The following is a 27,439-nucleotide window of genomic DNA, read 5'->3' on the forward strand; positions in this document are numbered from 1 at the left end:
CCCTGCCTCTTCAAGGTTACATATAATAACAAAACAAAGATCTATGATGATAGCGTCAAATTGAAGAGTTTCATCAATTTCTCCATATTTGACTCTATGGACTTTTCTGGAGCTTCATCTTCTCTAGCTGTTTGATTTATCATCTAACCTCATCTTATTGATTTACTGTGGTTTGCTTTTGAGACGTCTCTACAGGCTATAGATGTTGGATTTGATCTCTTTCATTCCTGCTTTTTCAGGGTCACTTGCAACATCATGTTGACGACCTATGATGGTTTTTGTTTACTTGCAAAGTTTCATTGTTCTTAATAGAACTAACTACATGGACTCCTTTGGAGTTTCTTTTTTTCAGGTTGTTTAATTGGTCCTCTTTTTTATTATAGTGAAATCTCTTCTAGGCTTTGTGTTTTTAGACTTTAGCATCTAATACTTCCATTTATATTATCTGTTAAATCATTTGTTTCGTTTGCTCTTGTTATAATAGTATTTCTATAATATGTTTTTTTTTCCTTTGTAACAATGACTATTGTTGTCTTTTTTTCCCTTCTTCCCTAAAGGTCCTTTGATGTATGCTCTCATTATACCCCCTTACCTTATTTGAGTTGCTGTGGTTTGTTCTCATCCTCGTTTCGTTGAGCGCCTTACTTTCTTGAACGTCCTCCTTTTTTCTCGTACTTCTTTTTCCCTTTTTCTTCTCATTGTCTTTCACTTTTCTATCTAAGCATATCATCCCTCTTACTCTTCTTGGTTTCTTATCTTAAGCTCACTTTTAATATCTACTGTTCTCAATTTTTCTTTATCACTATATTTTATGCTTTTATGGTTGGAATGTTACTCATCTTACTTTTTATGATTCGAAGGTCATTGTGGGCCTTCTTATCTTTGATCAGTTATTGTTGTTTTTATGTCTTTGAAACTTATATCATGGAATGTCAGAGGTCTGAATTCCCCCATCAAAAGACAACGTGTTGTAACGCATTGATCTAAATTGGAAGCGGACATTGTATGTTTGCAGGAATCTCATTTGAATGCTATAGAATCTTTGAAGTTAAAGAAAAATTGGGTCGGAAATGTCTTTTTCTCTCCAGGTGATGGTAAACATAATGGAGTTATTACTCTCTGTCATAAATCGGTAAACATTCATTTGCTTTCTCAACAGTCTGATGAGGATGGCAGATGGTTTAAATACTAAATTGCAAGTTGGGGGTGTTCCGTTATCTTTGTTCAATGTTTATGCTTCCACTATCAGAGACCCTTTGTTTTGGTCTTCTTTGTCTCAGCAAATTTGCTCATGTATTGAAGATAATTTTATCCTCGTTGGTGATTGCATCCCTTCCTAGATCGAAGCTCACTGGTATCTTTTAGACCTCATAAAGCTTATAATCTATTCATTCAGACCATTCAACAATATAAACTCATAGATGCATGGAGAATTTGTAATCCCACTACTAAAGAATTTACGTTTTTTTCCCCAGCCCACCAAACTCAATACAGGTTGGATTCTTTTTTTATATCTCACAATGTATCCCGAACCCTAAGAAATGCTGAAATTGGCTCTATTCTGTTCTCAGATCATGCTCCCATTTCCATTCAATTGTACATAGTTTCAACGTCTAATTTACCAAGAAGATGGCGATTTAATAATTCACTTCTTTTAGATCCAAATTTCTACTCCTCTTTTGTTTCCTTTTTTAATGAATATTTTTCTATAAACCAAACTGATACTCTTCATTTTCTGTAATCTGGGGCGCATTAAAAGCAGCTGCCAGAGACTTCATCATTGGTTTTGTCTCCAAAAAACGTAAAAATGCCCGTAAGGTTACCAGTGATCTTTTGACTGAGATAAAAAAGCTGGAACATTCCTATTTCTCCTCCAAATCCAAAAATTGTCTTTCTCAACTTATTAAGGCAAAATTTCAATTTAACAATGAATCTACAGATAATGCCTCATTATACCTGCTGAAATCGAGCGCAAAGTTCTATGGTGGTCAAAACATGGCTGGCAAACTTTTAGCAAATTACTTAAAAACTAAACATAATAAGTTTGATATTGATGCCATTTACAATGAACATAACACATTGCGCACTGAAGATCCAGAAATACTCAATGAATTCCTTCTATTTTACAAATCATTATGCTCTCCTGAGATTACACACTTAGAATCCGATATTACACAATTTCTCTCAGGTGTCCATGAATCTTATACTCCTCAAATCGACTTTACCCCCTTAGAGGCTGATTTATCGTTACAAGAGCTTCTTGTTGCCTTACAATCACTTAAGAAGGATAAAGCTCCGGGACCTGACGGGTTTACAGTTGAAGTTTTTTAACCACTTTGCTCCTATTCTTCTTCCTAAACTACTTAATCTTTTCACACAGTCAGGAGAATCTTCAGGTTCTTTTTTAGAAGCTTTTATATGTTTAATACCTAAAGATGGGAGAGATTTGAAATATTATAAGAACTACAGACCCATCTATCTTGTAAATATTGATTATAACATTTTCTCTAAAGCCCTAGCTTTTCGTCTTGAATCCTTCCTCCCCCAATTGTTGGGAGCGGAACAATCTGGTTTTGTTAAAGGCCGTCTCCTTTCCGACAATACTCAATTGTTCTTCGATATTTTATCAAAAGCTTCACATTTTCCTAAGCCATTAGCTGCAATAGCACTGGATGCCGAGAAGGTGTTCGATCGAGTAAATTGGTTGTACCGCTTTCACACATTGAAATGGTTCGTCTTTGGCCCCAAAATCATTTCTCTGATTTCTTTCTTATATTCCAATCCACGAGCATCAGTTTTTGTGAATGGTACTTCATCGCCCTATTTTGAACTAAAAAGGGGGGTATATCAGGGTTGTCCAGTATCACCATTCCTCTTTAATCTAGCCCTGGAACCCTTTTTGTCCAGGATTCATCAAAATGCTAATATAAAAGGATTTGTAACCAAAGACACCCAATTTAAGTTAGCAGCTTATGCTGACGACATTTTATTATTTCTTTCCGAACCTCAATCTTCTCTTCCTGCCTTCTTACAGAAGTAAAATTATTTGCCTCTGTCTCGGGTTATAAGCTCAATCGGAATAATTGTGAAATCTTGCCTCTAACCAAATATACATTCAAGGAAGATTTTAGTTCCTCCAACTTTGCTTAGAACCCACGCCATATTAAATACTTGATATGAAAAACAATGGTCCTAAAGCTCACTTAGAACGATATAAATCAAACCTACAGTAATCTTTCGAGCAGTTTAGCGCATGTACGATGTCAGCTCACAGTAATTAAGACAAACAGGTTTGTGAATCCGTAGAACACCTGCTATTTTTTTGCCCAATGTATATGATACCCCGGAAGGTCTGGATAAAACCCGTTTGCAAGTTATTGGGTACCAGGAACTATCGTATAGCTTTCCGTATTCTGAGTACCGATACTGCTCCCCTTATCTGCATAGCAATGGCCAAGTTCCTAGGGTGGGCCTGGGGTATACGGGCTAAAGCCATGAGTTGTGATGGTAATGTATAGTGATCAAGCGCAAATTATAAAAGTTTTACCAAATGTTAGCCCCAAGGTAGGGAATTTTAATAGTAATTTGGACATATGTGATACCCTAAATTGAGAAAATTTATGTGGATTTTAGCTTTAGCGACGGTTGAATTATGAATTTAATCCTAGTTTTATAAATTTTAGGTAATTTATATGTTTCTGTGTTATGATTGTAATGTGCTTTTATGACTAAACTGTCGAATAAAGCTTATTGATTGATTGACAAACAATATTATGATGTGCAACAACCGAAATTTTTCAAAGTTTAACAAAAGTTTTATTCATTCATTATTCAACTGGCAGTAGATATCTTACTGCATTAAAAGAGGGATACAGGAAAAACGGGTTGCTCCAGGGCAACGTGCGAAAAGAGAGAGTGTTCTGGTGAAAAGAGGGGTAGGACAAGAATTCCAAATAGTGTTTGGAAAAGGAAAAATTAAGACAATTCATAGGATGGACTGATAGTCAGTTATCAATCTTTTTTTATATAGACTGGCCGTACTTGATCAATGGTTCACAAAGAGTCTATTTACATATACTTTTGGAATACAGAGATGTATCATTTGGCACGTTAGAGTTGGGGGCTTGCGGTCCAGGCTATGTGTATGTGGGCGTCCCGGCATGGGGCTTAGAGGGTGATTTGAGGCCTCGGCCTGCGGGTCTTCCTCAGGACAGGGGCGGGCAACCTGGGCAATTGTGTGGTGTCCGAATTCCACACCCGCAAGGTATCCGCACATGGGTTGCAGGAGCGCAGAAGCTCCAAGCGATCCTGCAACCCATGTGTGGATCACGAACGCCAGGAGATTGAAATTGAAGCCGCAGCATTGATTGCCCAGCATTAAATTGATCGACTTACACTACCCTTTACGGATGGATGAGGACGTTAGCCTCCAGCAACATCTTGGATCAGTAGGAGGACTCACTCCCGCGGTCCGCAATACCTTGCGGGTGTGAAATTCCGACACTTGCCCAGGTTGCCCACCCCTGTCCTGAGGAAGAAACGCAGGCCGAGGCCCCAAATCACCCTCTGAGCCCCAAGCCGGGTCCAAACGTTGACGCCCACATCAACATATCCTGGACCGCAAGCAAACTGATTGTAAACGCAGGAGCCGCTGCAGCTTGGATTCATTCCTGAGACGATTAATTCGTAATTCGCACTCTACGAATTGGTCATTGTAGATATTGGCGTGCTCAAAGAGATTGTTGGATAAAAAGAGAAGTGTTGGAAACTAAGCAACGCTGTGTCCTGAGGATGGTGTTATGGAAAAAAAATTGAATGTGAGGTTAAACAAACCCTCAAGATACATATGCATAGAGGATGTCACAATACCAGACACCTGTTGGTCCTGCTCATCTCCACTAGCTGACTTAAAACACTTGCTTTTCACTTGTCCACACATACACAACTTTTGGGCATCTGTTTGGACTCAAATTAACTCTATCTTCAATCTAACTTTCCTTTTTCTATCACACACATATTTTTAGGTAGTTTATCTCCTATCTGGGAAGTTCATACTTCTAATACAAAAATTGTAGACGTATTGTTGGCGATTGCCTTTCATCAGATCGCTAAAAATTGGAAAGATTTTACGAATCTGTCCTTCTAAGCTTGGTGGTATGCGGTTTGTTATTATCATCGATTAGATACAGCATGTATTCATCCCATCCATCTAGCCATGAAACGCCTTAGTGTTTGGTCACCTGTTACATCATTTATTGATTCCTGTGCTTAAATGCTCTTTTTCTTTATCTCCTGCTCAACAAGAAGTTGCCCGACCTCCATGACTTTCCACATCGTGGATATTAAAATTATATAGTACGTTGTTATACTCCGCCTAATACTATGTTTCTATATGGCTGTTAACTGCAATGCATTGTTGTATAGTTATAATGATATTTTTCTGATTTTTCATTCCATCCTAGTTATGATTATTTAATATTTTTAATTTTTATTTTCTCCCTTCTTTCACTTTTTCTTTCTTTTTGTTTCCTTGCTCTCCTCATATTATATTGTACTGCATTATTTGTTTCTTCAATAAACTTACTTTTTGAAACTAAAAAATATAGTGGGAAAAAGTAGACGAAAAAAAGTTGTCAAAAGTGTTGTCTACTGAAAAGGTAGAATGAAAAAAGGTTGTGGCTACAAACAAAACTGAAACATGTTGTTCCTTAAAGCGCAAAGATAAGTGTACTGGAAGCAGGGGCAAAAAAGCATCTTCCTGCTAAAGTAGAGAGAGGCATTTAGAGTGTGGTGGGGAAGGGGGCAGGGACCAGTAGGGGTTTTTAGGATTCAAGGAACAGTAGTCTTAAAGGGTAGTAAGGGGTTAGTAGGATTTGGTGATTGGCAACATTAAGAGGTAGTGAGAGTTTTTAGGGTTCATGGAAGGGTAGCATTAAGGGGTGATTCAGGTTTTAATGGTTTACTGATGTGTAGCGTAAAAGGATAGTAAGGGGGATTTAGATTTCAGGAAGGGTAGTGTAAAAGGTCAGGGTTAGTAAGAATTTTGTAGGGTTTAGAGAGGGTAGCCAAAAGGGGTAGTACGTTTTTTAGGGTTCAGGGGTAGCGTTAATGGATAGTAAGAACTTCTGCGGTTAGGACAGGGTAGCATTAAAGAGTAGTTTGGGTTTTTAGGGTTCTGGGTTGGGAAGTGTAAACAGAGAGGTTTTTTGGGGTTCAGGGAAGAGTATCCTTAAGGTTTAGTAAATGCTTAAAGCCAAGTAAGGGGGGTTTAGGATTCAAAGGAGGGAAGTGTAAAGAGGTAGTTTGGGTTTTAAATGCTCAAGATGGGACACGTTGGGGTACTAAAGGGTTATTATAGTAGAGTTAGATACATTAAAGAATGTATGTAATAAAAATGGCTTTTAAAAATCAACATTTTGGAATTGTCAATGGTAATAATGAAGGACACAACATTATTACCTTGACAATTTCAACTCGACTTTTATGTAGTCCACATTTTAAAAGTCAACTTTATTACATACAACCCAAGAAATATCTAACCCTGCAATACTGGTTACTGGTTACATTATTACGTACCTACACGAGATGGCACATACATTGAGGCTTCAAACATGTCATCTAGCTCGTACCCCCCGATCGCCTTTCTAGCTAGCTCCAAAGTATTTTCTGATTTTTACAACTCATTGCTGTCTCTTACATTCCAATTCACATGATTGAAACGTTTTTCATAGTTTTGTCCATGACTCTCCTACTTTAGCAGGTGAGGGCCTTTAGTGTTTACATTTTCTTTTTTTCCTGGTATTAGAATAACATAGAGGGTTGATTGAAACAACCCGAGGAAACCCCCAGGGCCCTGGAGAGCAGCATTCCTTTCCTCTGACGGAAAGCAATGCATGGCATGTAAAGAAACTATACAATTTAAAGACTCCTGCAGCACCGACGTAACAGCTGCTCTTCATTCAGACAATACACGTTGCTCATGAACTCTCTCCACACACAGGCACAGGTTTGCAACAACACGATTTCTGCATCCCCTTCTATATACACACAACACTGAGGGGCAATTTATGTGCCCTATTTTTTACCAATTCCTGTTCAAATCTCAGTTAACACTTATTAAATCCCAACTCAACACCTGTTAAATCCCAACCCTGGGCATCAACTAATCCCGGAGCTCATAATTCGGGCCTAAAACACAACATAAGCCATAATAAACACTGTAACTCGCTCTGATTCCCGCAAGGGTCATGTTCGCGATATATAAAACTTTAGAAATAAAAATCAAATAAAATGTTTTCACACACCATCCGTACACTGATGACTTGTAAGCATAAACATCCTATCTCAGTCCTGTTTCTTAACAACACAGGGCTTTAAGTGAGGTGGTTCCCGCCTATGCTCAACATCAGCTTTAATTAAAAGCAAACTGGGAACTAGGTCTTGAACTAGCCCTAAATTGATGTCATTAATTTTCTAAGAAAAAACACTGATTTCTTTTTCAACAGTTTGTGCAAGAACCTATAAGGCAATCATGTCACTCACGCAGACCCTGCTAATTTCACACATATTAATTTAATATTACATGGTATATTCCTTTTCTTAGGTGTTGTGTATAAGGAGTTTCGATGATCATGCAACAACAACATATGAGTCATACGTGGCGCGCACTGTAAACTCACTCCCCTCTAGGTGACTTCAGGGTGTGGGGGAGTGTTCATGAGGGCCCGATTGAGAGCTCTGGAGATGAGGCCGAAGGCGCCACGTGTTTCTCACCAGGTCTTTCAATGTGTCTAAGGGTGTTCTGAATACATGCTCATTGGACGGTCTACAAGGCGCACAGAGCAATGGTCATATATGTGCCCACTGTAATTATGAATCTATGGGAAAGTGTGTACAAGATGTACACAGCTATTGAAAAATTTACCCACAATATATGAGAAGAAGTGGGTTTGTGTTACTATCCTTGTGGGGACTTGGGTGTGATAACACACTCACGCTGTGGGGACTTGATTGCACTGTGGGGACCTGAGCTCAGGTCCCCACAATGCAATGTTCTTTAAATGATAAAAAATGGCCTCTCATACATCTGTGTCAATTTTTACAACTTTAAAAAAAATTGCCTTGTGGGGACCTGTGTTTCATAAAGTGTGTTTATATTTTTGCTCAGCTCTGCAACTGTAGACAGGAGGTGGTACTGCAGTCTTAAACACACTTTGCATTTAAACACACTTTGATAACCAGGAAAACATACTAGCAGCAGAAAGCACAGATATTTTAAAGGAAAAGGTACGTAACCCTGTAATAAAAAATATTGTACATGCAAAGTAACCTTTTCCCTATTTAATAAAGTAAAAAAAAAAATTACATGAAACTTTTGAATTTAGACTATTTATGTTTGACAACTGTTAGTGGCTTTATAAACATTGCTAAAAAGCAATTTCGGTCCGTTCCGAATCCCATATTACCTCACTATTGCAGTTTGATCCTTACCTGCAATTAAAGAATGATGGTGCATTAAACCATGGTACAATATAAACTGATCTGATCGATTTTTGCAAGTGAGATTACATATTATTATGCACTTTGGAATACGTTCTTAAGATGATGACTATATGAGTGTTTGACCTGAGTTGCATTGTGCTTACAGCTGCGTTCTTGCAGAGGCCTAACTGCAGTAATTTTATGCCCACATCATGGGAAAGTTTAATTTTAACAGAAAAAAACATGTTCTTAGAACATTAGTGATGTTCTTGGAAGATATATTAAAATATTGCCATATTATTTAATTACATTTAGGTAATTTGAATTGCTTGTTTCAAAACTGTTACCAAAGCTTTACAAATTAAAACAGCTTAATTTCCAAAGGTGGATGAAGAACAGTCATATAACAAGCATTAGCAAAGCCAACAGGTGTCACCAACGAGAGAGCTACTGGCTTTGTAAAAGATTTTTTGCCAAGTTGTACAGCAGCGTGCTGGCTCTGCTGCATGGATGAAATTGAAATTAAAATGTTAAAAAAGCACTATGACGCAGCCAAAGTTGACCACATCAAGATACATTTTTATTGCTTGGTACAAAAAACAGTGGTCCTGAACAAATTATTGATACAACAGAGCAAAAGGCTCTCACTTAGTTATATTATTTACTTATTCATGAGCTAAATAGAAAAGGATTTTTTGAGTAGCTCACAATATTAAATACAACATTCCAACATCAAAAAAAGGGGGGGGGGAGGGGGCACATACACGGCCGCCAGCTCGGTGAGACGCTTCTGCGACCGATTAGTTCGGTTCAAGGTAAATTCCCGGATAATTTGAGGCCTGAGTCTAGAATGCTCCAGAGTTTCGAAACTAATTCCTCCTTTTAATGCCCTCTTTCATTTATTGACAGCTCGGCTTTAATCCATCACCATAAGAGACACCAAATACGGTTCCCGACGACCCCAGGTAAACATGGTCATTCCTACGCTTAGCCTTATAATTTGGCATGGGAGGCTTTATTTTAATTGAATGATGTAATTTTTCAGACAATAATCCTTACATCGTGAAGGACGTCTGGAATTAGCATACATTCTCTATGCGCTTCCACCAAATAAAATTGGCTCCTGAAGTATATCAGGTAAGCCGCCTATCAGGCCTTTTCTTTCTTTCTATTAATGAATCTTAGGACAACATCCATATCACCCCCTCCTTGTTTTAAATTTTTTAGGCATACAATTAAGTCTAGGAGTCACTCAGGTTGCCCTTCTGGTCCTGATGAAGACCCGCACGGCCAAGGTTCAAACTTCCCCTAAGGCCACCTAGTCGGGTCGAAACGTCAACGCCTCCCCCCCTCCTCAACCGCCTGGGACACGCAACTTCCTTTCATGCTAGACCATTGAATGGTTTCAATTCTCTAATTACATAAATGCATCTTTGTAACTTATAAATGTGGCCAGGTTTTGTTTTGGACGGTGAATTACGACCGATCCTCTTGTGAATCAAAGAATTCCTTTTTCACTATGCTCTATCATTCTCTGTTTCACTCATTCACCCTTTAGCACTCTTGCTTTATGCACGTTCCCTTTGGAGCAACCTTGTGTTGTATATTATTGAAATTTAAAATTTAAATTGCCTAAATGAAAATAAATGTATGGTGATTTAGACTTTGTAAGTTGCCCCCCCCCCCCCCTTTTTGATGTTGGAATGTTATATTTAATATTGTGAGCTACTCAAAAAATCATTTTCTATTTAGCTCGTGAATAAGTAAATAATATAACTAAGTGAGAGCCTTTTGCTCTGTTGTATCAATAATTTGTTCACGACCACTGTTTTTTGTACCAAGATTACACCCAGGTCCTTTACTACTGGGTTACCCAATTTTTGTAATGGCTACATTTTTATTGCTGGCAGGAGGTTGGGGCATGTGAGGGGTCAACACTAACAACGGAGGTGGTGGGGAAAAGAAAAATCGCTCTAGTTATAAGAAAGAACCAACCACATCCATATCAGTCTTGGCCTACTCTGGAAGGAATGCTCTAAACCAAGTTGCCAAGCTGAGTTCCCTCTGCATGGGAAAACAAGCAAACCTTAATTTAGTTTCACCTTTGCTGGGCCTTTTTAGTAAGGTGTAGCTGACTTTTGTAGCAAAGTGATTTCAAGATCCAAGTTTGCGCTTCCCACTTTAGAGTTCTCACTGAGAAAGAGGTCCAGAATAATTATCAGTGGCTGAGATTATTTCAAGCATTCCACCCATAATTTCTTTTTATTCACAGTGCTTTCAGTTTTACATATTCATTTCTAGAATAGTTTTATTATATTTCAGCATTCTCAATAATGAGACTCTATTAAACAACACCAGCTACAAAATTAAAAAAATATTCCAGAGATACAACTATATTTGAAAGTCTCATTTGATCTAGGCATCATTAAATGCTGTCTGTACCTCATCCCGACCTAGATGTCGAGCACCTACGGGATGCTTAACACCACCATCCCTAACATACTTTGTTATTTATATCCTAGCTGGAAGTATGTGTCTAAAGTGAAAGGACTCCTAATATTCTTCAAATCCCCCCCCCAGCCACCATTTCTAATAATGACACTGTGGATACTTGTACACGTTAGTAAGGCATACCTGACCAGAACAGTATGTTTGGCAATCATGCATTTTGATTGCATCTTTAAAACAGTAACAGAACTTATCTTCAAGGTTTAAAAAATATACTAGACATATGCTAATTTAATAGACTACCTGCGGAAAATTCTGAGGGGGCCCCAATGATATTTTTGCCAATGGGGGGCATTAAAGTGTTTGAAGACCACTGCTGTTGGGACTTGAACACTATTATCTTTGCACACTAACTTTGTGGAGACTTGAACATCCTAATAAACACACAGTATCTTTGGGGCAGCTTGAACATCCCAGTACCCACACAGTATCACTGCAGTGACTTGAACATCCCTATAACCACACGTCTCTATAACACACTATCTCTGTGGGGACTTGAGCATGTTAGTAACCACACATTATTTATGTTGAGATTTAAACATTATATTCACACACTATCTTTGTGGGGACTTGAATAAGATTATTTCACACACAATCTGTGAGATATCTTGAACAGTCCTGTAATCACGCATGATTTGTGTGGGCACTTTAACATCATAATTTTCACACATAATTGTTGTGGTGACTTGAACATGATTACCTTCACAGACAAATGCTGTGAGATCTTAAACATTGCTATAATCACACACCATCTCTGTGGGGACCTGAACATCATTTACTTCACACACAATCTTTTTAAGACTTTAGCATCCCTATAATCACACATGATGTATGTGCAGAGTTGAACATGTCTATGATCCCTGTTTGAATGTGAACAATCTTACCTTCACATGCTATCTGTTTAAGGACATGAAGATTATCTTTAAATACAATTACTGTAGGGACTTAAATACTACTATAGTTGCACACTATCTCTGTGGGGACTTGAACATCATAATATTCACACATTATCTTTGAGGCAGCATTAACATCCAAATAAGCACGCACTAGCTCTGTGGGGAAATAAATATATCACTAACAACATACTATCTGTGGGGAGATTTGACCATTAGATTCACATACGATCTTTGTGGGGACTTGAATATGATTAACTTCACACACAATTTGTTGGAGGTTTTCAATATTCCCATACTCAAACAGGGCCTGATTCAAAAAGGTAAACGTACACTTTTCTGTAAGTTTATGACATTTTACAATTCGCATAGCAATTTACAAGTAATATCTTTACAACTCCCTATCTTTTTATGTGCAAAGTCTCTGCCACGAGTTTTGAGGCTCCGCAATCATACTGAACATTTTAGTAATCACATATTATTTATGGGGAGATTTAAACATTATATTCACACACTATCTTTGTGGGGACTAGAACAAGATTAATTTCACCCACAATCTGTGTGAGTTCTTGAACAGTCCTATAATCACACACTATTTGTGTGGGCACTTTAACATCATTATTTTCACACACAATCTTTTTAAGGCTTGAATATCCCTGCAACCACACTCTATGGGGTCGATTACACTCTCGTTCGGAAAGGCTCCAAATGGGATTCACTATCTCAGAATTCAATTCGGAACCTACGTTTCTGTCTGAATCGTACACATTTCCAACGACCGATTATAATGCCCAGAAACCATTTGGCCTGTCCAATTCGGTTCCGAAAGGCATTCGGACAGCCAGAGTCCTACAGAGCCAAATCGTACAGCTCTATGGACACGGTTCTGAGCGAGCGGTTATGATGACTGATTCAGACAGCCGTTCTGATTTGGTCAGCCCAACACAAAACAGCTGTCAGAATCTGTATTCTAGGGGACCGTTGCAGGCCCCCCTTCACCCTGAGGTGTCCGGTGGAGGCCCGTGGAGGCACTCAAGGGCCCCCTCTTCCAACCATTCACAATGTGGCAGGTGCCACAGGTTGCAAGGATTTCCTCAACCACCCCTTTACTCAATAGGAGCCTGTGTTGTGGTTCGGAACACAGGCTCCCATTAAAGTCAATGCGAGTCAGACCGAACGATGTTGGGCAGCATCATAATCGGTCAGTCGGACTCACAGAACCCGATTCCGTCCAAAACATTTCCGGAACAGATTCGTCAGAAGAGTTTCAGAATGACATCGTAATCAGGCTCTAACTATGTGCGGGGTTGAACATCGATGAAAGTGAACAATCTTACCTTCGAATGCTATCGGTGTATGACATTAATATTATCTTTAAACACTATACCTGTAGGTACTTGATTACTCCTATAGTTGCACACTATCTCTTTGGGTACTTGAACATCATAATAAATGCACACTATCTTTGTGGCAGCTTGAACATCCCAATAACCACATGCTGTCTCCCTGGGGACTTGAACATATCACTAACCAAACACTATCTGTGGGGAGAGTTGACCATTATATTCACACTATCTTTGTGGGGACTTGAATATGATTAACTTCACACACAATCTGTGTGAGGTCTTGAACATTTCCATAATCACACAGGGCCTGATTTACAAAGGTAAAGTTTTGCAATTCACAAAGCAATTTTAGGAGCAGTATCTTTAAGACTTCCTATCTTTTTATGTGTGGAGTATATGCCCCATGTGTAGAGACTCTGTAGTCATAAATATGCTACTTGTAAAATTCTATGGGGATTGCAAGAAATCATAAACATACAAAAAAGTATAAGTTTACCTTTGTGAATCAGGACCACATTACCTCGTAACACTAGAACCACATTACAGTCACACTATATTTGTGGAGACTTGAACATTGTTATCAACCACTGTCTTTATGGTGACTTGAACATGATTACCTTCACACACAATCAGAGTAAGGTCTTAAACTTTCCTGTAATAGTTCTATATCTACGGGGACTTGAACATCATTCTACACACACTACCTATGTGGAGACGTGGATATCATTTTCATGCACTATCTTTGTGATAACTTGATCATCATTACCTTTGCATACCATCTCTGTAAGGTATTGATCATACCTATAATCATACACTATCTCTGTGGGGACTTCAACATCACTATCATTACACTCAATCTTTGGAAGACTTGACCATCCCTATAATCATACAATATGTATATGTAGTTTTGGACATGCCTATAATCATATACTATCCTTGTTTGAACATGAACATTATTACTTTCACATACTCTCTGTGAGGGGACTTAAAGATTATATTTAAACACTATCGTTCTAGGTACTTGAACCCTTTTATCTTTGTACACTATCTTTGTAGGGACTTGACCATCCAAATAAACACACACTATTTTTATGGCTGCTTGAACATCCTAGTAACCACACACTATCACTGCAGGACTTGAACATCCCTTTAACCACACACTATCTTTGTGGGGACTTGAACATTTGAGTAACCACAGTTTTTTGTGAGGAGAGTTAAACATTCTCTTCACACACTCTTGTTGTGGTGACCTGAACATTATTACAAGTTCAAGTTTCAAAGCTTTATTCGACAGCATGTCATAAAAGCAGGTACATCCTAAACATTATTACCTTCACACACACTCTGTCATGTCTTAAGCATTCCTATAATCACACACTAGCCCTATGGTGACCTGAACATTATTTACTTCACACACAATCTTTTTAAGACTTGAATATCCCTATAACCACACACTATGTATGTGCAGAGTGGAAGATGCCTATCATACCTGTTCAAATGTAAACATTCTTACCTTTACACGCTACCTGAGGAGACATCAAGCTCTGCAGAATGGGTTAACTCACCTCGAGCAAGGTGTTGAGGGTGCCTAGCCCTCATATGTTGCAGTGTGCCAGTGGAACTCATGGTGTATTCCCTGTTGTTGATGCCCCTGCTGAACTCCTTTTTGTATATTTTATAACTCAGCAAAGATAAATACTAATTTATAAAGTTTGTTGTTTTTCTATTGTTGTTGTAGTTCTTTAATGTTATTGTTTGTTATGTTGTTAAATTGTTTTTTTAAATGAAATGTTTGAAATTATTACTGATTTCTTTCCTTAATTTCTTTTAAAGATTTGAAAATTAATGCAGTCTTCTAATGTTGACTTAAAGTGGCAGTTCATTCTTCAAGAACTGTACCTATTTTCCTGAATGTATATGTATGTTTAAGGTACTATAGAGAGATTAGGCCTTCTTTCCACAGTAGAATAAGGATTTTCATACAAGAGGCAGGTTTTGGTACAGAGGTGAATGCATTCTCATAGTATACTACGCACTACTGTCTGCTAGTAGAAACAGCAGTTCTTTTGCACATCTTAGTATATATGCTTGTCACCTGGAGAGAATTTTCAGCACATTGCTCTGTCTTTGTTGTCACCATTCTATACATACCTGTCCCCATAAGCAGTTGTCTGAGTGAGAGGTGAGTGTCTTCTTACATTCAAATGTGCACACTGGTTGTGCAAGACACAGTTGTCAATAGAGAGGATCCTCCATTTTACACTCTACTGATGACATTCATGATCATGAAGAGAAGTATGAGCAGAGACAGCAGCCTCTACCCACATCATGTTTTGCACATGTGTAACTATGGGGGTGGGAAGATGTCTCAGCTGAGAGGGCAGTGTGTTGTTATATCATATATTCTCTATAGTTGTTATGCAAGATATACATATGCGTATAAAGGTGATTTCAGCTTTTACTTGTACTTCTTTCATCATGGGGAGACATGTGATGACAAAGGTAAGCCACTTTTCACACCCTAATTTGCACAAGCATTATCCAAGAGAGACATCACAGGAGAGAGGCTAGTCTCTCTATACACTATACTACACAGAGCTATCATGCAAGACTTGCCTCAGGAAACAGGGCCATTTCTCCTCACAGCCTAGTATGGACACCTGTCACCATGAGTTGAGGTATGATTGGAGAGATTCTTCTCACTCAAACCCTACTAGATACACCTCTTACTCTGGTAAGATGTGTTAGATGAGAGATGACTTCCTTCCCAGACAGCACTAGATATCGCTGTTGTTCTAAGGAGAGTTATGAGGACAGATGCCACTGGTTCACTACATACTACTGTATATCCAAGTTGTTTTCGAGATAGGTGTTAGTGCAGAAGACAACGTTTCCCTACATTCTACTGTATATATCAGTCAGACTGGGGAGATCTGTGAGTGGACAGTAAAATCCATGCCCACACACTAATAAATATAGTTATTTTCCTGTGGAGAGGTATCAGTGGGGAGGCTAGTACTTGTTGTTCTTAGTATGGTATAATGAGGTCTTGAATGAAAAGTGAGTACATTTCCCACCCTACTATGCGTAGTACTGAGCCTAGGAAAGGTGTGAATGGAGAGGCAGTGTCTCTACACCCTACTCTACAGACCAGTAATCTTCATGCAAGGTCTCAGTGGAAAGGGCCATGTCTCCCCTTAGTCTAGTAGTGGGGATTGTAATAGGTAAGCATAGTAATGAAGAAAAATGTAACTTCTTCCTCTAAGGTATTCTTACAATCTCGTGAGAGTCTCGCTGGATCGTATAAAAAAGAGGTAGTGAAAATCTTGTGCACATAAATTATACCTATAAGAACAGGATATGTTCACTGAAAATGCAAATTCCATTATAAAAGTATGCTCGTGTGAGAGGCTTGCATGCGCAAAGCAGCTAACACTGCCCCATCGGAATGGATATGGAGGACTGTGCGCCTGGCTTTAGTGAGAAGCCTGCAAGTCAGCCATGCTATGCATGGGAGCCTAGGCTCTTGCAAGTGTTTCATAAGAGTCATGAAGAAGTAAGAAATGGGGGACACAGAACAAACAACTTACATAATGAAAGTATAGGGTAGCTCTGAAAAAAGCTTTTTCAAGTAACATTTTCAACAACTGTATTTTTTGTATTTTTTAAAAATGTTACCATTTTGTTTATACGAATAGAACAAAAACAACAAACTGGGAGTGAAAAAACAACATCTTCTTCAAAACAAAGAGGAGAAAAATGTAAAAAGAAATGTTATAAAAAAGAATACTGCCTAGGTGAGCATTTATGATCCTTGACAAGCCTGCCCTGTGCACCACTGCTTGTCTCAGAACAATAAGTAATCTCTTTGCATAAACAGCAAAAAAGGACTTTGTTGAGATATGCCGGGTGTTATCTTCTTGCACAGTGAGTATCTGAATGGGCACACTGTCACCAGGTTGGAAAGCTCTGCAACAATGGCTAACCTCAATCAGAGCATGGCGTTTGAAGTCCATAGCTCTCAAATGTCACAACATCCCGGCGGTACTCATGAACTATTGCTTGTTCCAGCTGCCCTTTCAGAACTCTTTTTTGCATTTGTTACAAATCACACTTTGGCAAACACTTTCTTTCCACCAGGCCTCATCTGAAAAATTGCCAGAACAAGGTTTCCCTGGCTGGCTGAGGTGGCAGACTTGCAGGAACAGTAGGACTCTCATCTGAATCAGATGATGACATTCTGATGACAGAAAATGAGCAAAGTAAGAGAGGTAGCCAAAAAGCTGTAATCAGAAAGCAACACAATAGGCAAATGCTGCAACAAGGAAGGAATCTTTGTTTGTTAAATAAAGACATTCATATGAACAAATCACAATCATTCCTTGGAACGTCCTTCCTCTTCCGGGCGTCTCGTGGGTGTCTCATGAGAGGGCTTCGAGATTATAAAATACAGAGAACTTTCCTACTATCTCAAATGCAGCAAGACACCAACAGTTTTTGTACTTTAAGCAACACTTCTCATGTCTTATATTCTTCAAAATTACAAAAATATGCTGTTATGAACGTAATTCCAAATGTAGGATCTTACAAGCATATCCAGAGAGCCAGACTGAAAGTACAGCCCCCTGGTAGTGCACGCAGAGGATTGTCTTTGGCTCACGTTATCAACTCACGAGAGCTGTAATTTTGTAAACAAAATAAATAAATACAATATATTACTGTGCTGACTTTATTATAAAACATTAGCATTCAATAATAACTGATCAGGTGAAAAAGAACTCTGTACAACAGATTATAACAAAATGTATAACACTGCAATCTTACAAACCTCCAGTGAACGTGATCACAGAGCTTAAAAATAGATGTACGGGGGATGGGGTCTCGCAGCGCATGGAGTGAGACGTGCATCTGGAGAGCTCCGGGCCGCTGCTGACATTCAAAGCTAATATCACGGCACGGGGGCACTGAAGGACTCCCCCCAACGACATGCAGGACCCTGGAAGGGTCTGAGAGCAGCCTGCCCATGTTCTTTGAGTCGGCGGACCTGAGAGCTGTGACCACGATCGAGAGGCCACGGCTCGGGTACGGGGCCGCCATCTTCGATTGCCTGAATCCCCAAGGGCTGCAGGCTGAGTGTGTACCAACATCCGTCGGTAGATCTGCGGCCTTGAGTGAGCCATGCACTGTCCTGGGTGGTGCTCGGGGTGACTTCCGAGGCGGAGGAGAGGAGGCTCGGGAGGCGCGAAGGTACGGAGCACTGCGGGTGGAAGCCTGAAACCACCATCTTGGGGACTGGCAGAGCTGGAGATACTGCACACTGGAGCTCTTAACATGGCACTGTTGCTGCTGAAGCTACCGGAGGGGCAGGAGAATGAACCAGAGGAATTTGTAGGATCGGCGAACGAGGGGGCCATTGGTGTTGCAATGGGACCTGGGGCCTACACGCACAGCCACCACTCCCAATTGCCCGATTCACCGGGATCTGTTGGACCTCGAATGAGTCTACCGCTGGCCTGTGCAATCCTGAAGGCTGAGGAGCTGGGGTCGGGGATCGTCCCCTAAAAGTGTGAAAGCGCAGTGCCTACCTGGGGGAAAGCTCGTGACCGCCATTTGGGGGACTGCTGGGCTGAAGAAGCCACGTACCCTGCCATATTTGAGGCAATACACCTATCGGGGCGCTGCGTGGCAGTCCCTGGCAAGGTATAGTGAGGAGCTGGACTGTGCCCTGGCCCACCCCCCCAGGCAGAAGCTAGGCTGATGGTGGCACTGGCAGTGGAGGAGACGTTCCACGGCAAGCATAGACCCAATCAGCAGAGAGGGGTCGATCGACGGAGCAGCGAGCCTGAGGAGGGAGATCACAGAGGCCTTGTCCACCACTAGGCCACATGCCACCTGGGGACCAAGGTGATATAATGGCTGATTTGGACGGTCCCACGGCCCGGCCATTTATGGAGAGGGAGGATGGAGCACACCATTGTTTGGCACACTCGACTATGTGAGCACTTGGGGGTACCTTGCTAGCACATGAGCCTGACATTCCAGCATATTACATGGTTCTTTGGAGTGTCGTTAACTACCTCATGCTACACCGTGTGCTCCTTGTCATCACTTTGCTTCAACTTCACTAACAGGGGTCAGTAAAGAAATGAGGAAATACTACAACAGACGAGGCCTAGGGCGGAGGTGAAATCCCCTGTCTTCTCAAGGTCCACAGTTAAGAGGCCGACGGGGCCACCGACACCGGGCAATAGTGTCACCGATCTAAATTACCTCACAGAGGCACTTTTTACACAAGGACACTCGACTACTGTCCTAACTGATCCTCCTGCTCCACTGTAAACGATCCCACATTGGGCCGTGGCTCAGCCTGGACCTCCTGTTCTGTCTTCCTGGCTCTGGTACATAGTTGGAGCACTACTAACTAAAGGACATGCCACGCTACAAGACAGGGAAAGACGCCGCAGCAAATCTGAAAAATAATACTGTAGTATCCCTGTGGAACTAAATTGGTCCTTCGGCTACCGTGCCCATGGCGTCCTCGTCAGAAGGATCGACAGACCCTCTTACCCAAGCATTTATGACCAACCTTTTGCACAAGATCAAATCAGAAATTAGTTCTCTTAATAATGAATTTAAATCATGCATTTAGGAACTCAAAAAGACATAACAGAAATTGGAGAGAGGGTGGATGATCTTGAAAAAACAATGGACATTCGCACGGAAGACCAGGAACACCTTTGGCAATGACTAGCTCTCCTCGAGGAATAAAACATTGAACTTCAAATAAAGGTGGAGGATTTGGAGAACAGAAGTAGGCACAACAACCTCCGCCTTAGAGGCGTACCCGAAGGGGAAGAGGGTTTGGATATAATGACATTTGTAGCGGAGCTACTTCTAGAGATCAGAAGAGATGAGGATGCCTCCCACCAGTGCTTGATAGGGCACATTGAGTGGATGCACCCCCTGGTTGCTCGGAACTAGTCCCGATATACTAACTGGGGTCAATTTCTTTACGGAGAAAATGATCAAGGTCTTTTTGAAATATAAATATGAAGTTTATATATAGATGCATACAAAGTCTATGAAAGCTGTGCTGGGAATATTTCTAATAAGTTGAATATTCTCTGCGAAAACATTCTTGAAATACATAGCGTCTATCTATTTTTAAATATATGTTTATTATTAAAAACCCTAGAAAATAATCAAAGATTAAAATAACATTATAGTTAGGTTTAATAAAAAATATGAGTTTTCAACTAAAATTAACCTTAGAAATTCACTGAAAATTCCAAAAGTTAAAGCAATGTTATAGTTAGGTGGATTTCACAGTGACAACGTTAATGTTTTGAATGAAAAAAAACACCGAAATACAGCTGTTTTAGTTAGCAGCACTAATCATAACTTGGCTGTAGCCATGCACTCTTTATGACCTCACATATGACGTCACTCATGCCATAATCCATGACATCACTGATGACATAATTGATGACATCACTAATATCATCCAAGTTTCGTTTTCCCACATATTGTTGTGTAAATTACATGTAGTATAGTTGCCATTCACAATCAACCACAATTATATGGAAAACCCCCATTCAGTATATTGTTCAATCTGTATACAACTGTTCAAAGTGAGCCAAAACAGTGAATACTAGTTACCGAACAAATGTCATGCTATGTTCAGCTATTATCTGTTTAAAACTTTCGACATATACCAAAACTACATTTAGAAATGAAGTTGATATTAATAAAGAACTGAGTGTACTGTTAACAGTGTTTACTCTATGTAGAGCATTCTCTCTATACCACACTGTTTGCAAACAGTGAAACTCTCATGAGAAAAATAAACCACAGAATATTAAAAAGAATTTATTAAGAACAGTGTACATGCTATGCAACTGTTGTCACAAAAAACACTATTTGTTAAAAATAACCGAGATCTGAAAGTGCTAAAGATTATACTACTTGCAGCCTTTATACTGTTGTGAAAACTTTATAGATTGCTTTTCTTGTGAAGCAAAACAAGAAGGCGTACATAGGCTAGTACTGGTGCACACATTCTTCTATGTTAAGTATTACATATCATGCTGCTCTACTAACTCAAAGTTGCCTACAAAAGTAACTATCTACTATGTAGAATCTTTCTCCTGTTAGAAACTTTTTCTGCAGAACCAAAGTGTTTTGTGAAGCATACTGAATACAAGTCAACTGTCACTCACACACAGAGTTACTTATGAATGCAAATATTTATAGCATGTTCAATCCCTCTGCACAGCTATGGTACATTAGGAGTGCACGCGTTTTTTAAACCCTTATACCCTTTTGAATCACCCAAGCTGTAAAAAATTACACAAAATTAATATAGTAGTTACTTGCCCCTATGTAAACTGTAAAACAAACTAGCACCCTCTTTGTATGATGTCATCAGTGATGTCATTAATTGTTTCATTTGAGATGTCATCAGGGATGTCATAAATGATGTCATTAGAGCATGTTATGAGTGATGTCATATGAGAGATCATAAGTTATAGTTAGTGCTGCAAACTATAACTGCTAAATTTCTGTGTGTTTTTTGTGTTCAAAACACTAATTTTGTCACTGAGAAATTCACCTAACTATGAGTGGTGGTCACCACTCAGTAGGTATAGTTAAAACCATGTTTCAATAGGAAATTGGTTATTTGGGTTACTTATTACTTTGGTGTCATGTAATTAAAAAAAGGGGGGGGGTCCCAAATCATGTTGAAGTGAATTTCACAAACTCTGGCAAAAAGCATGCTTTTTGTGATTTTGGTGTAGATCCATCCTATAGTTTTTGAGAAATTAAGGTTAAAAATGTGTACATATATATATATTCACTTAAAAAACCATAGGTTTCACACATGTTATAGTTAGGTGGACATTTCACTCGTAAAAAACCAATGAAATTCCACCGTTATAGTTAGTTCAGATAACTATAACTCGCGCGCCCGCAATCCAGTGCTCATGACGTCACATATTTCATCACTCATGACATGGTCAGTGGCATCACTCATGACATCACTGATGACATCATCCTTGTGATAGAGTGGCGGGCGCGCGAGTTATAGTTATCTGAACTAACTATAACGGTGGAATTTCATTGGTTTTTTACGAGTGAAATGTCCACCTAACTATAACATGTGTGAAACCTATGGTTTTTTAAGTGAATTTGCAAGGTTTTTTAAATGCTAATTCCTAACTATAACGTGTGTGAAACCTATGGTTTTTTAAGTGAATTTGTACGGTTTTTTAAATGCTAATTTTTTTATTTTTTTTTATTTTTGTTTATGGTTTTTCACCGTGCGCGCACCCCGCGATTTAAAAAAAAAGAAAAAAAATGTTTTTTCACCCTTCGGGGTCCTTTAGGGACTCCCTGACAAAGGCTACGGGGTCAGGAACTCTCTACCCTGCCCCCTTTTCACGTTCGCCACCTCTCTTTTTCACTCTCACACCCACAACAAACAAAATGGCGGCCGCCACTTCCTGATTTCGACCGATTCGAACGTTGACTGACATGTAACCACCAATCAGAATTACGCTTGCGCACGTTAGGGTGCACGCACCGTGCGCGCACGGTGCGCGGCTATAGATATTTATGTGCTTTAACTGCAATTTTCTCAGGAACTACTGAACAGATTGACTCCATATATGCAAAAGGCACTTCCCTGGCCTGAGGACTACCTATCTGCCAAATTTCACGTAATTCTGTTCAGCCGTTCGGGCTGTAGCTGCGACTAAAGGTCCTATGGAAAAATGCATGGGGAAAACGCGTTTTGGGACCCCCCTTATTTCTTGGCCCCCGCTTGACGAATCACCCCGAGACTTTCAGGGTAGGAGCTGAACGGAGCGCCCCATTAGTTTTGAAAATTTCGCGAGGATTCGTCAACCGGCGCCAAAGTTATTCAAAATAGAATTTTGAGATTTCCTATGGAAACTAGGTTGTAACTATAACTATCTACTGGCAACCGCCAGTAGATAATATATATATATATATATATATATATATATATATATATATATATATAGATAGATAGATAGATAGATAGATAGATAGATAGATAGATAGATAGATAGATAGATAGATAGATAGATAGATAGATAGATAGATAGATAGATAGATAGATAGATATTCCCAACTCCTTTCTCCTTCCTGAAACGAACCAGCACTCCAAAGGAATTTCACTCATGTTGTTATTATTTTCTTGTGACTGTATCCATGCATTTCGGCTGATACATGCAGCCTTCTTCACGACACGGATCATCATTTTCCTTAACTTTAAATACACACAATGTACAATAGCATAAATTGACATAGTCACAGGACAAATACCATTGCAACCCAAGGCAGTACATTTAGGTAAATACGGACGCCATTTTGTAACAGGTTTTGTTTTACATGTTGCTCTATTATTTACTAATGCTAGTGCATAATTTCATCAATAAAATACAATGGAAATCAACAATTCAAATTATTCGATGAATATAAAAATGACAGATATATTTAGACACAAAAAGGAAAGTTCCTCTTTAAATCCAAAGTGCATCAGTGCCTACTGCTCCTTAGCTGCCTTTTTACATATATACCTCCTATATGTATCTTCTCATGTCCGCCTTACTTATTTAAAGTGCTTCAAGCTTTTTGTTTTTAGTTTTTGAAAAAGAATTCTAAAGTGCCAGTACTGATTCTAGAGCTTATATAAAATATTATATAAAATATTTTTTTAGGTGCTTAGTAATAAAGTGCTAGTGTCCATTGTCCTTCTCCTAAACTTCACATAAACAATGGCTCTCCTGAATGTGCAAACTCTACAGCAGTTGTTAAATAGATCTTCATCAATATTCAATCAATTAGGCTCTTTGCTTTCAAACTCAAGGATAAAATAAGTTTCTAGTTTTCGCTGTTTATCTCTAATATCGCCCCTCCTTTTTCTTGGAATCTCTGCTATGCAGCTATAGCGCATCAAGTTCGGGTTACTCTGGTGGTTTTCTCAAAGTGCCTGGCTACAGGATAACTTCTGTTTTTGTTAATTATTGCCCTCCAACGCTGCAAAATTCTTTTATGGGCCGGTAATGTTGTGCTCCTATATATATTTTCTCACAAGGGCATTTTAAAATATATACAACAAAGCTCGACTTGCAGTTTAGACAACCTCTTATCTTTATAGGTTTATTAAAAACTGTTTTCAAGTCAGTGAGGTTCGCCCCATGTTGGCATGCTTTACATTTTAAACATTATAACCAAGTTTGAATGCCAATATTTTCTTGATATTCACTCTTGACTATGTGGTCTCTCAAGGATTTAGATTTTCTGTTATTTCAGGGTATTTTTTCACTTGAGGGCCTATAGTGAGGTCTCCTCTAATAAGGTGCCAATGCTTTCTCAAAATGTATCTCACTTCTCCATGCCTAGTATTGTCGGTTGTTATAAACCTTTGCGTTTTTGTCTCTTTCTACTTTTTCGCAATTTTCGAAGGCTCAAAAACACTTTCTCTATGCTCAATTTCTTAGCCTTATCTGAAGCTTTTTGTTGGGTTATGGAGGAGTACCCTCTTTGGATAAATCTATTAGTCATTTCTTTTTCCACCACCTTATACCCTTGCAGAGTACTGCTTGTTCTTCTTGCCCTATAGAACTCACCGAAAGGTATACTTCAAATGCTATATATATATATATATATTCACTGAAAAAACCATAGGTTTCACACACGTTATAGTTAGCTGTACATTTCACTCGTAAAAAACCAATGAAATTCCCACGTTACAGTTAGTTCAGCTAACTATAACTCGCGCACCCGCAATCCACTGCTGATGACGTCACATATTACATCACTCGTGACATGGTGAGTGACATCACTCATGACATCACTGATGACATCTCAAATGACATCACTGATGACATCACTGATGACATCATCCAGTGAATGTGTGTTTTTCTGAAAATTAAATATATTTTATATATGTATATCTCAAGGTCGATGGAAGAATAAATGGGTATATAAGTGTCTAAATGGATGATTTTTTTTTGAAAAATGTATTGTGTAACTGACTGATTAAGTGTATCATAGTGAATACATGGCTTAGTGAGTAATGTTTAAATATGTAAATATCTGTATCAGTCTCTCACTTTGTGTATAAGTGGCTGCATGGGTTGGTGAGTAGCTACATGGGTGTCTATATAGGTTATTAGTTGGTTTTTTGAGTATCAGTCTGAGTGTCTGCATGGTTCGGTGGGGGGTATTACGTAGTGCATAGGTGCATGAATGAGTGACTCACTGTTTGTATGTGTTGAAGACAGCATGTGTGCAGGACTGTAGGGGTGGATGAGTGTGTGCATGGGTGTGTTAGTGAGTGAATGACTGTCTCAATCGTGTCTCTATGAGTAACTACATATGTTTTAAACTAGTATATGTGACTATTGGTGTATATAAGTGAGTATATGTGAGAGATTGAAAGAGTTCCTGTATGAATAAGTATGTGTTTCTATAAGTGATTGTTTAAAAGACTAAGTATGTGTACGTTTCTGTAGAAGTAAGTGTGGTGGTGTGTATAACTGTATATGCAAGTAAATGTATGTTTGATTCTTTATTAGCATGAGTGACAATGTGTGTGAGTAACTCTATGGATGAGTGGCGTTGTGTAACAGGATGTATAGGTGTATGAGTACATATGATGAGTGAGTACATGTATGAGTGACTGTATAGGACTGTTGGTGAATGAGTGGATGTGTATGTGGATCTTAGAATTACTGAAGAGATTGTTGTAACTGGTATTGGTATGTCCAATATTTTGTAAATTTTAGTCTCTATTTTTGAATGTGTGTATCAATTGTTATATTAGGGTGAGAGGAGGTCTGCCACTCTATCACAAGGATGATGTCATCAGTGATGTCATCAGTGATGTCATCAGTGATGTCATGAGTGATGTCACTGACCATGTCATGAGTGATGTAATATGTGACGTCATCAGCAGTGGATTGTGGGTGCGCGAGTTATAGTTAGCTGAACTAACTATAACGTGGGAATTTCATTGGTTTTTTACGAGTGAAATGTCCAGCTAACTATAACGTGTGTGAAACCTATGGTTTTTTCAGTGAATTTGCAAGGTTTTTTAAATGCTAATTCCTAACTATAACGTGTGTGAGACCCATGGTTTTTTCATTGAATTTGTATGGTTTTTTAAATGCTAATTCTTAAATTTAACGTGTGTGAAACATTTCTTTTTTTTTTTTTACTTTGCAAGGTTTTTTACATCTTTTTTATTTACTTTTTTTTCCCTTTAAACACTATGGTAAAATGTAATGCATTCTGCAATATATAAAGTTTCACTAGTTGTATAACATAGTGAATCTTTTAAACAATTTAAAAGCAAATAAAAAAATTTACCGTGCGCGTACGGCAAGCTTACCGTAAGCGCACGTTTCGCTTTATGTACGGAATATTTCTACTCTGTTTGCGTATGGTTACGCAATTTGCGTAGGCGTCCGTACTTCCTACGCGACGCGTAAGCGCATGCTTTGCACGCGCACGCGCGCGCACGTTACGCGGAAGTGTACGAGCATGCCTGTAATGCGCATGCACGCGTGTCTTCTGTACGCGCATGCGTAGTTTTACCGTAAGCGCTCTGTAAGCGCTCCGTAAGCGCTCCATAAGCGTAACGTACGCGTACGGTTGGTCATGTGATCAAGAAACAACACTTTTGATTGGTTTAAACTACTTTCAGTTCTAGAACCTTCCTACACCACACCCATTCCCCTCATTACTGCTTGTGACCCCTTGGGAGAAGGAGCTGAATTGTCTTTGAGATACGATGGCAGAACAGCAGTCCTCTTCTGAGAGTGAGCCTGGTAGCAGCATCATCAGAGAGAGAAGGAGGAAGCAAAAGACTTCTTTTGTATGTGAATATTTTACCTATCCAGAGGGGCAGAAAAAGGTAAATGCTCCTTTGTCAGCGTGTCTTATCTAGAAGGAATCCAAGGAAGAAGTATTCCTTTGGAAATCACTCTATGGTTAGACACATTAAGGATAAACATCCCAGGACTTATGCTCGACATACTGGAGAAACATCTCCAGTAAGTCACCCGAGCACACCTGCAGAAGCTCAGCCGAGTACTTCTTCGGCAGCTCAGCTGAGCCCTTCCTCTGTGGTGGGAGCATCACCCTCTTCTGCTCCTCTGGAAATAAACCCTCGTTTTG

The sequence above is a fragment of the Triturus cristatus genome, chromosome 10 (assembly GCF_964204655.1).
Source record: "Triturus cristatus chromosome 10, aTriCri1.1, whole genome shotgun sequence".
In the NCBI taxonomy this organism is placed as follows: domain Eukaryota; kingdom Metazoa; phylum Chordata; class Amphibia; order Caudata; family Salamandridae; genus Triturus; species Triturus cristatus.